This window comes from Cervus elaphus, chromosome 3 (assembly GCF_910594005.1).
Source record: "Cervus elaphus chromosome 3, mCerEla1.1, whole genome shotgun sequence".
Lineage (NCBI taxonomy): Eukaryota > Metazoa > Chordata > Mammalia > Artiodactyla > Cervidae > Cervus > Cervus elaphus.
The window spans coordinates 16073960-16092737 of NC_057817.1; the positions used below are offsets into that span (position 1 = coordinate 16073960).

General features: G+C 41.7%; 1 long non-coding RNA gene across 1 annotated transcript in view; it reads left to right on the forward strand.

Moving 5' to 3' along the window:
* The window catches only part of LOC122679892, a 434959-nt gene that overhangs the window by 249028 nt on the left and 167153 nt on the right, over positions 1–18778 (forward strand). The window contains exon 4 of the long non-coding RNA XR_006336569.1: positions 6596–6698. This is a non-coding gene — a long non-coding RNA (uncharacterized LOC122679892). The remainder of the gene's footprint in view (positions 1–6595; positions 6699–18778) is intronic.

The following is an 18778-nucleotide window of genomic DNA, read 5'->3' on the forward strand; positions in this document are numbered from 1 at the left end:
CAAAGAGTTGGATACGACTTAGTGACTGAACACACAAGGATCGATTTATTTTTAATTTCTTTTTATTGGGAGGGTAATTGCTTCACAATGTTATGTTGGTTTCTGCTGAACAACAGCATGAATCCGCCATAAGTATGCATATGTCTCCTGCCTGTTGAGCCTCCCTCCCACACCCCCTGTTCCACCCCTCAAGGTCATCACAGAGCACTGGGCTGAAATCCCTGTGTTAAACAATTTCCCACTAGCTCTCCGTTTTACACATGGTGATGTATATATATCAGTGTTACTCTCTCAATTTGTCTCACCCTCTTCTTCCCTTTCTGTGTCCACAAGTTCATTCTCTATGTGTACCTGTCCTGAAAATAGGTTCATCAGTACCATTTTTTCCAGATTCCATATATATTCTTTGATATATGATATTTGTTTTTCTCTGACTTCCTTCACTCTGTATAATAGGTGTAGGTTCATCCACCTAGTTCAGTTGACTCAAATTTGTTCATTTTTTATGGCTGTGTAATATTCATTGCATACGTGTACCCTGACTTCTTTATCTGTTCATCAGATAAAGACATTGTTGATAGACATTTAGGTTGCTTCCCTGTCTTGGCTATTATAAACAGTGCTGCAATGAACATTGGGGTGCGTGTATCTTTTTGAATTTGTTTTTCTCAGGGTGTATGCCCAGTGGTGAGATTGCTGAGTTAAGTGTACACTGAAGATAATATTATTTTCTAGGGCTCCTATAACAAAATACCACAGACTGGTGACTCAAACAACAGAAATATACTTTTTCACAGATCTGGGAGCTAGAATTCCAAGATGGAAATGTCAGCATGTTTGGTTTCTTCCAAGGCCTCTCTCTTTGGATGGAAAGCTTCTCACTGCTTTCTTGTACAGTCGTCCTTCTGTCTGTGCTGTGTTCTAATTTCTACTTAGAAACACTCTAGTCATATTATACTAGGGCCCATTCTAAGAACCCCATCTTAGCTTAATTACCTCCTTAAAGGCCTTATCTCCAAATACAGTCATATTCTGAGGTCTTGGGAATTAGAGCTTCAACATATGAATTTTGGAAGGAGATAGTTCAGTCTATAACAGAGATAATAATCCATGTTTTCTGCTCCTGATTCTTCTCTTATAAACTGAAAACTCTGAGAGAATGAACTTCAAATAAATAAACATTTTGAACATTTGAAATGTATCTTATAAACCACACTCCATTACACATGTCGAAGTCATTTGATTGAACTAAATTATAAATGCTTACCTTTATATTTTCCCACATAATAAATTATCAACCTGATCAAATAAAGTATCCCAGCAGAGAATGTCCGCATCTAGTACACCTCCTCACTCAAGTACTTAAGCTAATATATTCTTAAGTACTTAAGGAATATATACATATTCCTCAGGGTTTCCCTGGTAGTTCAGATGGTAAAGAATGTGCCTGCAGTGTAAGAGAACTGTGTTTGACCCCTGGGTCGGGAAGACCCCCTGGAGAAGGGAATGGCAAAGCACTCCAGTCTTCTTGCCTGGGGAATTCCATGGACAGACCGTGGGGTCTCAAAGATGGACATGCCTGAGTGACTAGCACTTTCACTTCCATGCATATTCCCCACTGCTTGTGTGTTTGCTTTATTCTGCTTCATGTGCAAGCAGGACATTATGCCATCTGATATCCCTCTTAGCTTTATGACCTTCCTCTTTGCCATATGCAATCGGAACCTCCTTTGAACTTACCTTTTAGAGTTTTCTTTGCTGAGTTTCCCAGTTGCCCTCTGATTCCCACTCTTCTCCAGGAGGGAGAACATGTCTTTGTCTCCTGCTTATATAAGAGGATAATCAGTCAAATATTCCTTGCCAGGCCATTGCCATTTCTGTCATTGAGAAAATTTAGTAACTGCTGGAGTATGATGACATGAAAGTATGTGTACATTCAGTCTCTTCCTGAAACTCTGCACCAGATATGCTCTGACTCATATCCCACTCAGACCTGTCAGCCTATCATTTTTCTGACTGACCTATGTCAAACTGTACTGAGGCTGGAGTTCTCAGAGATATTCATAGGACAATCTCAGCGTGTGTCTCAAGACTAAGAATGTTTTCTAAAATATCTCAATGCTGTAGCAAAAAGCATGGATAGAAGTAAAAGATTAGGAGTGATAAAATAACTCCCATAAATTATTTTTTCTCTGGGATCAAAATTGCAAGACTAAGCTATTACTTTTTTCTTTGCCGCTCACTGTCTGAACAAGTTTTATGCCTCAGTTTCCTCAAATAAGGTATTAACATTCCTGAAAGAGTGTGTCATACATAACTAATGGTGGTAATGACCTTGAATATATGAACACTTATTATAAATCCTGTGTGCATTCCACACACTACTGAAAATAATAATTACATTCTCTGTTAAGGTTCCTACCATACAGAATCTCCAAAAGAATTATAGTTCTTAGAGCCAGAATCTGTGGGAGGCAATTTCAGTCTAAAGAAAGATAAGTAAATTAAGCCAGGAGTCAGGGGCTGAAATGTGTTCTTTTTTAACTGTTAGTTTCTTTATCTCTGAAATTTGTTTACCATATCTATCTTTGTCTAGTTCCCCAAATTTTCATAAAATAATTTTAAGCAGATTGGAGCATTTTTATAGTTGATATTTTATGTAGCAATACATATACTAATTCCCTAGACAGAAAGATTCACCTATACAAAGGATTCTTTGGCCATATTCTCTACTTTTTTCCCTTCTTCTTCAGGTTTTTCAGGCAACTGGAAGAGCAGATCAATAAGGCCTGGAAGAAAATATCTTCAGGATATTTAGTTCATTTAATTCTAGAAGCCCGAGACTCCCATTTTATGTACTGTTTTATGTACTATTTTATGTATGTACAGTGAAAACACTGTTTCCCGATTTTGTTTTTCTTATTGTGATTTTTTAAAATATAACATAAATACTTTTCATATTCACAAAAGATATTAAAATTGAAAGATATAATATTCTAAGTGTCCAAAATCATACTTGGTTGATTAGCACGCTGTTAATACCATATTACTTAAAAGGTGACACAGTTGAATTGAATTGCAATGTGCAAACTATTTCACTGATTTGTATAATGTGAAGTCAGAATATAAAGCCAGTCTTTGGTAGGAACTGTAACATTAAGTTTAACTATCTATACAACTTCAATTATATTTATTAAAGATTAATATGATTGTTTTGCAAGAACTTAAAACTTTTAAACACTACTGGGAAAAGTATGATTTTTTCTAAGAGAGTAAAATATTTTCTTTGTACACCTGGTTTCAATTTCTGTATAAATCTAGAGAGTAGAGGAGTTAGGAAAGTATACTTTAAGGAAAATGCAGTAATTTGTTAGGGCTGCCTGGCAATTTCTGTGGTTTATTCAATCTCTCACCCTTCTATACTATTTCATACCCTTTTTTCCTTAAACCTGAAATACTTCTTGCCATTTGTTCTATGCTGGTGATATCAGTTCCTATTCCATATGAAAAATGGAGAAGTCAGAAGAGAACTATTTTATGCTCCAGCATCTGCGAGCCGGTCCATCTGCTTCCATAGATTCTCTAGTTCCCTATAACCAACAGACCAAGGAAGAGCCAGTGCTCTTATCTAAAGCCAGCCTCTCTCTTCATGGCAATCACGTCTTACCCCCTGAAGGGCACGGCTCTAGTACTTTCTCCCTCTGTCTCTTCCACAATCAATCTTATTAGGTTGACCCAAAAGTTCATTCGGATTTTTCCATAACATCTTACTGAAAAACCGGGGCAATCTTTTTGTCCAACCCAATACATCCCTCTAATAAATCATGCTTATTGAAACAAAACCATGCCATATTATATCCACCTGAAAAAATAATTTGTTTTCATGAAAACTCAAGCCACCCTACCTTTCCCTTCTATTCCTTTTCCTTGTCCCTTTAGCACTGAAACTCCTCCGCAGTGTTCCTCCCCTCCTCTCTCCCCTACTGTTCTTTTTATTCTTCTCGGACTCACTATAATCAGAGCCTCATTGGCGTCACTCCTTTGTAACAGCTCTTTACACCATTTGGTCTATTGTATTAATTATTCAACAAACATTGTGAGCACTTGCTATGTGCCACATCTCTTCAAAGTACTGAGTGGAGAACCTCAGAATGATATTTTTATTTCCTTCTGCTCTGGAAGTAAAGTTTTATACTCTCTAAGGGTAGCATAGCTGGACAAATCTTGGTACACTTTCAGGAAAATTACACTGTTGGGCAAGTCCTGTGCACCTCAATTTCCTGTTTGTCAGAGGAGATGGGATGCACAGCCACCCTAAAACAGACCCAGGGCATCTGGAGCAGTGAGTACATCCTTCTGTGCACTGGTGACCTCGGCTTGGGCCACACAGTCACACTCTAAGTTCAGGTCCCACGCTCTAAGTCTCTAAATTACATGGATTCAAACATGCAGAGAATCTCAGTGCACATATTCCTTTTAATCACCTTTATCTTCATGACTGTCCCAGCCTCTAAGACTGCATAATTAGATACTAGATGGCTTCTAGACATCCCGTGTTTTCTGTGATGTAACTTTTTTTTTTCCACTTCTATTTTCAAGTGCCTTGACTGTATAGACTCCAGAAGATTCCCTGTTGATTTTGGCTTCCCTTTTAATATTTTATTACTTTTCTTGAAAAACCTCATCAACCGTTTTCTTGAAAGCCACCCTCGGTGGCTAGTGTAGAGAAAGGAAGTGATTTGGTAATTGTCTCTGGGTACTAGGATGCTGCTTTAGGAAGATATCACTTACTTCGTCAAAGACTGAGTTTATCAAGGCATTATAAGGTGGAAGATAGAGGGTCACTTTTTTCCTTTCTGCTTTTCAAATGGATAGCTTTCTGGATTTCTCTGGTGGTCCAGTGGCAAAGACTCCAGGCTCCCAGGGCAGGGGGCTGGGTTCATCCTGGTAAGGGAACTAGATCCTGATAACCCAAGGCCCTGTGCAACCAAATAAATAAATATTTTTTTAAAAAGGATAGGATATCTTTCTCTCAGATATACTTTAAAAAATGGAAATCACCCATCAAATCTTTGCTAACAAGTAATTTGAGTCCTAAATTTCAAATAATGTTGTCCATAATAAACTGAAACGATTACTTTTATAGTCCTAACCTCAAGTAACATGTACCCTGCAGATCCACTGACAGAAGCGTGATCTAAAACGTTCCAAGTTCCTAAGAAAGGCATCCTCTTGTATTTGATGAATGGTATATCTGGAGAGCATCCTCCATTTAAAGATGACCAATTTAAACCATTTATTAATTCTACTGGTTGTCTCTAGTTATTAACAAAAAACAGAAGTAGAAGCTGCTCTGTGGAAATAGTAATGGACCTAACAACAGGATGTTACATGAAACAATCAGGGAGACTGCTTTGATTAAAATTATGAACACACAAAAATAACAAAACTAAACTTACAGAGTTCCTTCTATTGTATAACTCCAGAGCCTTATACCAACAATAACAACACATTTTCCAATGAGGTACAGATCTCTAGGCTGGATGCCTATAGGTCTTATTATCAGTGTTTTTCAATCCTGGTCCTTTTGAAATTCCTCAAATGAAAATAAGTCAAGCATTTGATATAAAGCCACCGTTAGGATTTTTTAAAACAGGTTTTCTCCTCTGTAGTGTAGTAACAGATTTGCATTTTTCTAACATACCTCTCACAGTTTATGCTGGCAACAATGCAATTTCAAGCAGCAGATGGTTACTTGCATATCCTAGATAAGGAGGGGAAAAAGCGAGTGATACACCAACTGGGATTGTAACTCTGGGAAAACTTGCATATTTCAGCAAAGCCTACAGAGATTGAATGTTTATGACAATAAAGAAAGGAAAAGTGAACAGGAGGCACAAACTTTAACAGAAAAAAAAGGAAAGGTTAATGGGGCAGCTGGTGGGCCTGTTACTCCTCCTTGAGGAGAAAGCAAGTGCCTTTGGTGATGTTGCGGCGTAATTTGTACACCATCGGAAAAATGCAGCATGGACACAAAGTTCTGTAGAGAGGAAGATAGGGACTTATCGTGGCCTCACCACTGAAACTGTCTTAACACTGTATGACTCCTCTGCACACACAGTCTAGCTCCTACCTGTAGTCTCCTTTTCCTTTCTGATCTGTTGATCCTGATTTTTTTCTCATCTCATCATTAATCTATATCAATTATACAAACCTACTAATAAATTTATCACCTCTGTAGTGTGTGGTGAATGCTCTAATTTGCTCACAGCTTTAACAGAACATTCTGATATATTGTTACCAAACCCAGGTCCAGTTGCTTGCTGCTCAAAAACCAATAAAAACCCAGGCTGGTGGAAAGAAAAGTCTGCTTTATTTTGGATGCTGGCAGTGGTGGGGGGTTGGGGAGGAGGCACATGCCTGTCCAAAAGCGGACTTCCACCCCCGCCCCCACCCCGCAGCATCAACAATCAGGGTGTAAGAACTTTTATAGATAGAGATAGGATGGTACATGCAGAAATAGCACAGTCAGCTCTGACAGTCATCCTGAAATCGGTCATTGGTGGTCTGACCAGTATCATCTTGTTTGTTTTAGGTACAGTTAATCTTCAGGTCCCTGGCATGCTGCCGTCCATGAGGTCCCAAAGAGTCAGAAATGACTGAGCAACTGATCAGTGACAACGATCGTCAATTCCAGAGTAGGTTTATTTTCATTTTTCTAAGAACGGTTTTTAGGATTGTGGCAGCTTATGTGATAGCTGCAGTCTGGTGATCATGTAGTTAACTTCTTTTATCTGGTGGGGGTTCAGGCTTCCCAGGTGGCACTTGTAAAGAACCCACTTGCCAATGCAGGAAATATAAGAGATGCACAACCAATCCCTGGATCAGAAAGATCCCCTGGTATAGGGCATGACAACCCACTCCAGTATTCTTGCCTGGAGAATCCCATAGACAGAGGAGCCAGGCGGGCTACAGTCTGTAGGGTCACAAAGAGTCAGATGTGACTGCAGGGGCTTAGTGCAAGCGTGCACAAGACAGCTCACAGAACATGGCTAAGAGTATCATCTATAGCCTTTGAGGAGCACCTGAAGGTCCTTGACTTTGCCTAATGACTGAATTGTTACTATTTGGTCTCCTTTGACTGTTTTCTTTTGTGTTTGCATGTTCTCACTTCTCCAATCAAACTTACCCTTCCGCTAAAGCTTTTCTACAAACAAAAGGCAGGCAGAGGACAGGGGGGCAAGGACCATAGGGTCCTGCTACATTTCAATAGGAACGAGATTTGGAACACATCAGAACATATCGACTGTAGAGTTCATTGGGTTTCAGAGCAGTCCAGAAAAAATTTCTATAGCTCATTTCATACCTGAGGCCCATTTTGTTATTTATCTATGTATATCCTCATTTGCAAAAGGGGATACTTCCAGTACCTATCGCACAGGTTTGCTCTGAGGAGTTAGTGAGTAAACATAAAGCACTAGAAGAGCAAGCACTCTGTTGGTTACTCAATGATATTTTTAGTGTTTTCATGTTAATATGATTTGCTGTGTGTGGATAACACTGCCGAGGAGTTACTGCAGACTTTTCTCTAAGAATTCCAATTATCCTCTGGTGCAGCAGAAGATTTGCCAAATAATTAGAGCTAACCTTTAGTGTTTCTCATGTATGAGGCACTATTTTGAGTGCTTTCTATGTGTTAACATAGAATGGCCACAATCAGCTCAGTTCAGTCACTCAGCCAAGTCTGACTGTGATCCCATGGACTGTAGCATGCCAGGCTTCCCTGTCCATTATCAACTACTGGAGCCTACTCAGACTCATATCCATCACATTGGTGATGCCATCCAACCATCTCATCCTCTGCCATCCCCTTCTCCTCCCACCTTCAATCTTTCCCTGCATCAGGGTCTTTTCCAATAAGTCGGTTCTTTGCATCAGGTGGCCAAAGTTTTGGAGTTTCAGCTTCAGCATCAGTCCTTCCAATGAATATTCAAGACCGATTTCCTTTAGGATGGACTAGTTGGATCTCCTTGCAGTCCAAGGGACTCTCAAGAGTCTTCTCCAACACCACAGTTCAAAAGCATCAATTCTTCGGCACTCAGCTTTCTTTATAGTTCAACTCTCACATCCATACATGACTACTGGAAAAACCATAGCTTTCACTAGATGGACTTTTGTTGGCAAAGTAATGTCTCTGCTTTTTAATATGCTGTCTAGGTTGGTCATAGTTTTTCTTCCAGTGAGCAAGTATCTTTTAATTTCATGGCTGCAGTCACCATTTGCAGTGATTTTGGAGCCCCCCAAAATAAAGTCACTCGCTGTTTCCATTATTTCCCCATCTATTTGCCATGAAGTGATGGGACCGGATGCCATGATCTTAGTTTTCTGAATGCTGAGTTTTAAGCCAACTTTTTCACTTTCCTCTTTCACTTTCATCAAGAGGCTCTTTAGTTCTTCTTCGCTTTCTGCCGTAAGGGTGGTGTCTTCTGCATATCTGAGGTTATTGATATTTCTCCTGGCAATCTTGATTTCAGCAATTATGCTATGATAAAGATATTAATACCACCCCTATTTTCTTTATAAGGAAATGAAGGCACAGAGAAGTAAAACCCTATTGTCCAGAGACAACATGGTCAAAAACTGGCAGAGTTTAGCTTCAGACTCAGACTGTCCATCTCCCAGGCCCACATCCTTGACCACCTTCCTCCATGCCTATCTACGTTTATTCTCATGTTATCCTACCTCTGTGTCTCATGCTTTTAGTCCCTAACTCAGCTGAGCTTCTCACCTGTTTTTTTTTTTTTATTAATTTATTTTTTATTGAAGCATAATTGCTTTACAGAATTTTGCTGTTTTCTATCAAACCTCAACATGAATCAGCCATAGGTTTACATACATCCCTTCCCTTTCCATCTCCCCCTTGCCCATCCCACCCCTCTAGGTTGATTCAGAGCCCCTGTCTGAGTTTCCTGAGCCACGCAGCAAATTCAAGTTGGCTATCTATTTTACATGTGGTAATGTAAGTTTCCATGTTACTCTTTCCACACATCTCTCCCGCTCCTCCCCTCTCCTCATGTCCATAAATCTATTCTCTATGTCTGTTTCTCCAGTTTTGCCCTGTAAATAAATTCTTCAGTACCTCACCTGTTTTTTTACTTGATGATTTCCCATCTTTGGCCCAGCAATTTGTAATTCTCCCTTCCTTTCAAGTGTTTTCATTCTCTTCTATATCATTGATTTTTCAGTTGCTTTCCAAACATCAGTTTTCCATTTTCTTAAAATAAGTAAGCACAACTCTTAGATTAATATTATTGTGTCTAGGAATATTCAAAATTTTCCCTCTTAGTCCATGTTGAACAGCACAAAACAAGTAACTATATTCTATGTGTTCTTTCCTCATCTACTCCCACCATTCCCCTTTGAAATCTGAAGGGGACCCAGGCAAATCTGAAGATTTCCTTCGGATTACCTCTTATTGGAGGCAGGAAGGGGCCTTTGGAAATAGAGCCCACAGAGGTAGTTATTCCAGGTAATGAGTGACTTAGGGCAACAGGGAGGATAGTATAAAAGTCTTCCTTTAAAAAAAAAAAAAATCAGTGTTCAGGCTTCCCTGGTAGCTCAGAGATAAAGAATCTACCTACCACTGCAAGATACACAAGTTCAATCCCTGATCGAGGAGCATCCCACATTCCATGGAGCAACAAAACACATGTGCAATAACCATTGAGAATGTACTCGAGATCCCGGGAGCTGCAACTACTGAAGCCCAAGTACTTAGAACCTGTGCTCTGCAATAAGAGAAGCCACAGCAATGAAAAGCCCTCACACCACAACTAGAGACTTGCCCCCACTTCCTGCATCTAGAGAAAAGCCCATGCAGCAATGAAGACCCAACACAGCCAAAATTAAATAAAAATATTTTTGAAAAGAAATTCAGTGTTCTTTTTTTACTTTTATTTACAAGCTCTTCAGGAGCTACTCTTGATTACTTAGTATTTAAATTGCTCATTCTTTTACAAAAATTTTACCAATATCTATGTTTGAGGATTTTTTTGTTGCTCATTCATTTGACATTCCTTTAACATTGTTCTGTTATCCCAAACTAACAACCTCACAAAAACTTCTTGCAAAAGAATTAGATAATTAGCATAATAATATCTGTGACTTTCCTTTTCTTAAAGCGATTGACATTTAAGAACTAGTAGAACAGCTTGTCAGTAAACTGCAATAATTACCTATGGACTTTGCAGATAATTGTTGATTTAAAAACAGTCATGGTTTGATACTGAGTATTGTTTAAAAAGGAACGTCAGCACATGCTTAAACTACTTATAATTTGAATCTCAATAAAATTCCCAGGGTTCAAAAAGAAGATTTAAATATATGTCTGTCTGTCTACCTACTTAACATCTGTTTACCCATCCCTGACATAACTTGAGAGCTAAAACCCTACCTGAGTTTTTAATCTGTCTACCTGCTTAACATCTGTTTATCCATCCTTGACATAACTTGAGAGCTGAAACTCTACCTGAGTTTTTAATTCCAGAGATCTGTTCATTCAGGAATTGTAATAATCATATTTTATTGATGCTTATAGATTTTTTTCTCAACAAAGAAGATTAAAAAAAGTTTTTTTTTCCTGGTGAAGTGTGCTTTTCTCACTAAAAAGAAAATAAAAAGAAACATCAGTATCTATGAAAGGGCTTTTTTAAAAAATTTTTTCAGTATGTTGGTTTCTGCCGTTAAACAATGTGAAAGGGCATTTTATTATTGAGCTGGCATTCATGCAGTGTCATTTCCTGACAGGGTTTTAAGCTCACCTTTTTAAGGGTATCTTTGTATCTCTCACAACACTAGCACGGTGTCTAACCTAGGTTAAGTTCTCAGTAACTGTTTTTGAATGAGTGCACACATTCACGGGGGGGGTTGGAAAGGTATATGGGAGTATTTTCAGTCTGTATTGTTTCTCATCTGCATGTTTCATTTAAGAATAATGCGGTGTTCCAGGAGAAGAATCTTGTAAGTTGAACTAAAAATAGGAGGGAAAACATAGTACACAATATCCCCTCTTTCCACTGAATTCTAGTCTAGCAGTCGGGGTGTTTAGCAGTGTTAGGTAGTTAGAATAGGAAAAAGGAGTCCATAATGATGGTGGCTAAAAGACAAAGAAGGTAAAAGCCCGCGAAAATAGGACAAAGGAAGGTCCGAGGACTGGAGTGAGAACCTTAGGGAAAACAAACAGCCCTCCTGGCTGTCCAGTTTACATAGGGTAGGCTCAGGGGGAGGAGAAGAAGCATAAAAAAGAGGAGCCAAAATTGAGCTGGGGGCTTCTCTTCTCTTTGCATCTTTTTGGTGGTCAGCCCTCTCACTTCAAGGATATATGATCCTTTGCTTGTCAAATAAAACTGAGCTGTAACACGGAGCTGTAACACTGGTCCATCCATCGCTTCAAATTTTTGCTGTAGCAAGACAGAACCGAGGAAATTGTAAACTCCCCTGACATATATTGTGCCATTTCCCGGATTTAACTTGGCTGAAACAACCTCAGCTCGGCTCCCGCGAGGTAGAGGCTGAGCACAGCAGAAGCCCAACTTGGTGGAAGCTCCCACAGTGGAAGCTGAACACAAGGAGAACCCAGCACAGTGGAAGTGACAAGAAGCCCATTGTGCCAGAAACCAGGACATCAAAAACAAACTCGATAGAAAGCTCACATGACTCAGTCTCAGATTCCAGGAGACTCTGGTTGGGGGTAGCAAGTCCTCACTCCTATGGTTGGAAAGGCATATGGCTAACAAAATCTTAATTCCTTTACAATGTCTCATTTCTTGCTTCCTTGAACCCCCTGCGAACAGGCAAGCAGCTGAGGGTGCCCCAGGTTGTCCCGAAGGCTCCACTATCTGCAGTGCCCTCGTAGGCCCAAGTAGTGCCCAAGTAGGTGGAGGTTCTTCTGTCCTTAATCTTCTTTGTGCCAAGGATCAGGCCAATGAAAACTGTGAGCACGGGTCAGGTATTTAGCAGATTTTCCAGCAGGTTATGAAGGGGATTCCTTGTCACGTTTTTCCCACTGCTTTTTCCTCCCATCCTTCAGCTCCTCTCTCCATCTATGCCACTGCTTACAAAGTATTGGGCAGGTCGTTATCTTTACATTTCTATAAGTTGTGCTTGAAACCGTTTACCTAAGATCAGGACTCAAACCCGCATGGCAGGGACTCTGTGCTGTGCTTTGTCACTCAGTTGTGTCCGACTGGGACTTGAGCCTGGCCAAAACCCATGGTGCCCGGCTTTAGAACATAATAAAGCTCGGGCTCTTGAAGTCTCATTGCAAAAAAATTCAGCGAGAGACACAGCGATGGGTAAGAGGTGGATTTGTTCGGATTTAGAGAGAAGCACACTCCAAGAGTGTGGGCCATGGAATGTGATGTGGTTAGTTTTCCCAAGCTCGGTGATTTCATATGCTAAGGAGTGGGAGGATCATTCCAACCATTGGGGGACCACCCACTCCTGGGTCTTTTGACAGTAATTTGGCACTGTTCTAGCACCTCTGGGTGTATCATTTAGTTTGCAGATTGAGGATCAAGGTTTAGTTGAATTTGACTTGTTTTCTTGGACCCACTTGATTTTAATCAGTTTATGTTATGCCCTGTGCTATGTCATTCTTTCAAAAGTTGTGCCCTGCCCCCTTCCCTCCTGCTTCATGCTCTTTTCCTGAGCCCCATCCAGGCCCACAGTGCTGCCTCTACAATCTTCTGGAGGGACAACCAGAAAATAGCTGGCCCTTGGGAGGGAAATACTGTATAATATCTAACCCTTCTAGATATTCAGGCCTTCATCTTCCATGTTTCCTACATATGCAACAACAGCATCTCTCTGTGGACCCGCTAGGGCGGGTGACAGGCACACAATGTCTGCTAGAAGTCCATCTGTTGACAGGATCCCTTCAAGGGCAATCGGGTTTCCAGGGATAATGTTTGCCACTTTGGGAGTTAGCCCTGTAGGCCGTTTGGGCCCAAACCCTTGCCACCCTTCTCCTAAAGTTACAAACATACCCCTGGATCAAATCTCCACTCTGCTTTTATGGAACATTTGCTCTGTTACCTCTTATGAATTTGTTCTTAAGCCACTTACTAACTCCTACAGCCAGGACCTTGCCCCCTTGTAGGTAACATTGCTCCACCCTGCTTATTATTAAAATAGTCTTAATGCCCCTAACAGGACCGGATAACCCACTCCTTTGTCATTACTTCTATTTTTACCTAAAGTGTGTCTATGACAATGAAATGTTTACCATTGGAGACACTCTAAACTGCTCTTATGAAAAACTAGGGGAGGAAATCAGTGACTTACATTCCCTAAGAGCAATAAGAAGATAAGGCTTATGGCTATTTGCCCAGGTTCTGAGTCTCAGGGCACAGATTTGGACTGCTTTACATCATGGTATTTATTCCCATCTGCAGTGGACAAACTAGCAATGAGTTAAGATTACAACCCAACCCCTTAATCCGATCCAGCATTGGTCATACTGGAGACCTTGGGGGTGCCCAACTCCAGTCCGGGGGTCCCAGGAGGTCAACCTGCCTTGACCTGTCTAGGGATCTGGTCCTCAAAAGGTTGTCACACCCCAACCTTCTTGGGGATCCACCAGTCCAGGGGTCCCAGGAGGTCAACATGCCTCGATCTGCCCAGGGACCAATTCTTGGGAGGCTTACCTGCCTCAACCTGCCCAGGGATTTGATCTCCAGGAGGCTTTCATGCTTTGGTCTGCCTGGGGATCTGCACCCTGACCCAGGGATGCCTGGCTCTCAGGTTGCAACAATACTGGTTAGGATAAGCTTCAGAAAGACTCACCCCTAAGGAAGTCCACCCATGGAAATAGAAGGAAGCCTATTAGTTGTGGGACTGTGCCCAGTCTCAGCAGTAACTCAGGACCCCAACAAGAACCCCATTGCCTTTCTGGAAAGGCTAAAGGAGGCCCTCCAAAAGTTTACCAATCTGGACTTAGGCTCTTATGAGGGACATGTGATTTTAAAGGACAAATTCCTGTCCCAATGTGCATCAGACATCAGGATAAAGTTACAACAGCTATAGCAGCAGGACCCTGCTGCCTCTTATAGATGAGATGGTCCAGACAGCCACCAATACCTTTTATAACAGAGAACAGGACAGGAAGGCCAAGGCCCAGGAAGTGGAGAAAAGGAAAGAGACGAGGCATGTCCAGATCCTGGCCATCCTCCAGGGAAGCTGTATGGCAAACCCTGAGTCTTTAAAGGACAAGGCATGAGGCAAATGCCTAATCTGTGGACAGGTGGGGCATTGAGCCAAAGAATGTCCAAACCATGACAAGTCTCCTAAAACAGCTTGGTACAAATTCCATCAATTGGGACATTGGGCGGCACTCTGCCCTCAGGATCCAAGATCCTCAAGGTCAAGTACCAAGCCTTCCCTCATGATGGTTCAACAAGACTGAAATGGCCCCCTCCAGCCAGCCCACTTGTCACAGATAACCATCACGGGGCTGGAGCCAAGGGTGCAACTGGATGTGGCAGGCAAGTCCAAGAATTTCTCGGTTGACACAGGGGCTACCTACTCTGTCCTGACCTCCTACTCTGGAGCCTTCTCCTCTCAAACCATTTTGGGTGTTACAGGAAAAACAATTACAAAAAGATTCACCCAAGCACTTCTTTGTTGCTGGGATGGATAAATATTTTCCCACCAGTTTCTGGTGGTCCCTGACTGTCCTACTTTCTTATTGGGAAGAGATCTTTCCCTTCGAAATCTTGAAGCTATTGCAGTCCTGATAGAAAATGCTTTAAAACTCTCTTTTGGGATAAACTAACTATTTTTACCAGCCAGCAAGTGAAACAGCTTCTAAATGGGAGAGGTCATTTATGGATGTCTGATCAAAGAAGTCTCAGATATCAAGTAGTGCTGCTGGAAAATCCAGGCCTGACTACATCCCCTTGTGAGGTTCTTAACCCAGCTACCCTCCTGCCTACTCCCGAGAGCTCTTCCCTTTTCACTCTTGCCTAGAAACTTTGGACCATTGGGCAAAACCTTGAAAGGGATTGTCAGAAGATCCTCTGACAAATCCTGAGGAAATCTGGTACACTGATGGAAGAAACTTTGCCTTGGATGGAAAAGGAAGAGCTGGATATGCAGTAGTCTCCAATTTTGGGACCATAGAGGCTAAACCTTTGCCACCAGGACTTCAGCCCAATTAGCTGAGCTCATAGCCCTGACTCAAGCTTTAGAGCTGGGAAAAGGAAAAAGAATAGCCTTTTACACTGACTCCAAGTATGCCTTTCTGGTTCTACATGCACGTGCTGCTATTTGGAAAGAAAGAGGCCAGTTGACCACCCCAATCAAATATGGTAATCAAATCCTTAGGCTCTTGGTGGCAGTACATCTCCCTGCTGAGGTTTCAGTCTCCCATTGTAAAGGACACTAAAAGGGGAGCCCAGAAGTGGTATGAGGGAACCAAGCAGCTGATCAGGCAGCTGAGAGAGCAGCATTACAGAACAATGACCTAATAGAGGTTGCCACCTTAGTTCCACAGACTAATTTGCCAGAAACTCCTTCATATACTGAAGGTGAGACTCTTAAAGCTAAGAGTGAGGGCTTTTAAGGTCATATGGGGTGGTTCCGAAAGGAGGGGCTCCTTTTTCTGCCTGGGAACCTCCAGTGGAAGTTGGTTAACTTCTTACATGCCACCACTCACTTAGGCCCTCCAAAGATTACTAGAAAGATCTTTCAGAGGAACAAGCCTCCCAACAACTATAAGGCACATGGTCTCCTCTTGTCCCACTTGTCAATTAAACAACCCCCAAGGAGCTTGAAGACCCCAGCTAGCCCAGCCCATCCAATGGCATGGGACCTACCCAGGAGAGGACTGGCAGATGGACTTCACCCAGATGACAGTTTCTCAAGGCTATAAATATCTATTAGTGATAGATGCATTCACAGGATGGATTGAAGGCTTTCCCACTCAGGCTGAGAAGGCCGAAGAGGTGGTAAAAAACTGCTCCGTGAAATCATTCCAAGATTTGGTCTTCCCAGGTCATTACAAAGTGACAATGGGACATCATTTACTTCTAAGGTCACCCAAGGGGTCTCTAAAGCATTGGGCATTACTTATTATCTCCATTGTGCCTGGAGGCCTCAGTCTTTAGGAAAAGTAGAAAGAGCAATTCTTAAAATCAGTGATAAAAAAGATAACCCAGGAGACCTCCCTGAGATGAAGGAGGCTTTACCAATAGCTCTCCTCTGCACCCATAATACCCCTAAGGAACAGGTTGTTCTCAGTCCTTATGAGATGCTATATGGGAGACCTTTTTTTTAATGTCAATGATCTCTTCCTAGATCTACAGGCTCAGACCCACTGATCTTATACTATGGCCATTGGGCAATTCCAACAGGATATATGCTTGTGGGGTGTCAACCAGGACCCAAAAGATTCTAAAGAGTCACCACTATATTCTCCAGGGACTCAAGCCCTAATTAAAGTTTGGAAAGGTGGGTCCCCAAAGGCTCAACTCCAGCCCACATGGAAGGGCCCCTCCCCTGTAATACTTTCTACCCCCACAGCAGTCAAGGTACCAGGACACGACTCCTGGGTTCACTACTCATGAGTCAAGCATGGAAGAAAACAGAAGAGGACACTCAGTACACCTGTGAGCCCCTGGGAGATCTCAGATACCTATTCAGGACTACAAATGAGTGCCATTCTAATGAACACCCCCAAAATTGAATTTCTGGGGATCAGATTTCTCAGGATAGCTCCAAAGAGCCAACACAGCTTGGCAGAGACAACACAAAATAGACAGGAGATAGATTTCCTGATCCCTAAACAAGGAGGGACTTGAGTCATCTTGAACGAGGCGTGTTGTTTCTGGGTAAATACCTCCAGCCAAGTTAAAAAAATGTCTCACAGTCCTCAATAAAAACATTCAGATCCTATAGGATCTCAAAAAATGAGCTGGAGAGTTCTCAGGTGGCTATAATTGCTTTTGGGGGGATCCTTCTCCTGGCAAGGGAAATTTGGAGTTGGCTAATGCCCCCATTAATCCCTGTCATAAGCATACTGATGCTGCTTATGATTGCTCCATGTATTATCAATTGTTTAACCCGTTTTGTTTCTGCCCAGGTCAACAAGCTACAACGTGCAGTGCCAGTTCAACAAGGATATATAAAACTACACCCAACCACAGAAAATATAGCTCACCTTTAGATGGACACCACTATAAGGATTCTGAGGCTTGAGACTAAGAGGGGGAGGCCCAATGCCCCTCGCTGTCCCAGGTCAGCAGGAAATAGCCAGAGAGACTCTATGCCCCTGTTCCCAAAGAATAGGGCCTCCCATCTCTTGAGGGGGGAATGTCTGGTAGTTAGAATAGGAAAAAGGACTCCATAACAGTGGTGGCTAAAAGAGAAAGAAAGGAAAAGCCCACAAAAATAGAACAAAGGAAGGTCCTGGACGGGTGTGAGAACCTCAGGGAAAACAGACAGCCCTCCTGGCTGTCCAATTTACAAAAGGCAGGCTCAGGGGGAGGGAAAAAAAATATACAGGGAGGAGCCAAAAATTGAGCTGGAGGCTTCTCTTCTTTTTGTGTCTTTTGGATCGGCCTGCCCTCATGCCTTGAGGGTGTAATTTCCTTTGCTTGTCAAATAAAACTGAGCTGTAACAGTGGGCTGACCATCACTTCAAATTTTTGCTGTGGCAAGACAGAACCGAGGAAATTACAAACCACCCTGACAGCAGGAAATAATAGTTACATAGTCATAATAATGCAAATGCTGGATATTGATTTAAACAAAATTGTGCTAGAACTACATTGAAATCTGTATTAATCAGGGTTCGCTAGAGAAACAGAATCAATAGGACAGACATATATCTATACATAATTATAGATACAGACGTTCTGTGCTGTGCTTTGTCATGTCCAACTCTTTATGACCCCATGGATGGTAACCCCCCAGGCTTCTCTGTCCATGGACTTTTCCAGGCAAAAATACTGGAGTGGGTAGCTATTCCCTTTTCTAGGGGATTTTCCCAACCCAGGGACTGAACCCGGGTCTTTGCATTGCAGGTAGATTCTTTACCATCTGAGCCACCAGGGAAGCCCAGTTATAGATACAGATGTAGATATAGATAAATACAAACGGTTGTATCTATCCAGGAAGCAACAGTTAGAACTGAATGTGAAACAACAGACTAGTTCCAAATAGGAAAAGGAGTACATCAAGGCTGTATATTGTCAACCTGCTTATTTAACTTATATGCAGAGTACATCATGAGAAATGCTGGGCTGGAAGAAGCACAAGCCGAAACCAAGATTACTGGGAGAATATCAATAACCTCAGAAATGCAGATGACACCACCTTTATGGCAGAAATTGAAGAACTAAAGAGCCTCTTGATGAAAGTGAAAGAGGAGAGTGAAAAACTTGGCTTAAAACTCAACATTCAGAAAACTAAGATCATGGCATCTGGTCCCGTCACTTCATGGCAAATAGATGGAGAAACAGTAGAAATGGTGGCTGACTTTATTTTGGGGGGCTCCAAAATCACTGCAGATGGTGATTGCAGCCATGAAATTAAAAGACACTTACTCCTTGGAAGGAAAGTTATGACCAACCTAGATAGCATATTAAAAAGCAGAGACATTACTTTGTCAACAAAGGTCCATCTAGTCAAGGCTATGGTTTTTCCAGTGCTCCTGTATGGATGTGAGTTGGACTATAAAAAAAGCTGAGCACCAAAGAATCAATGCTTTTGAACTGTG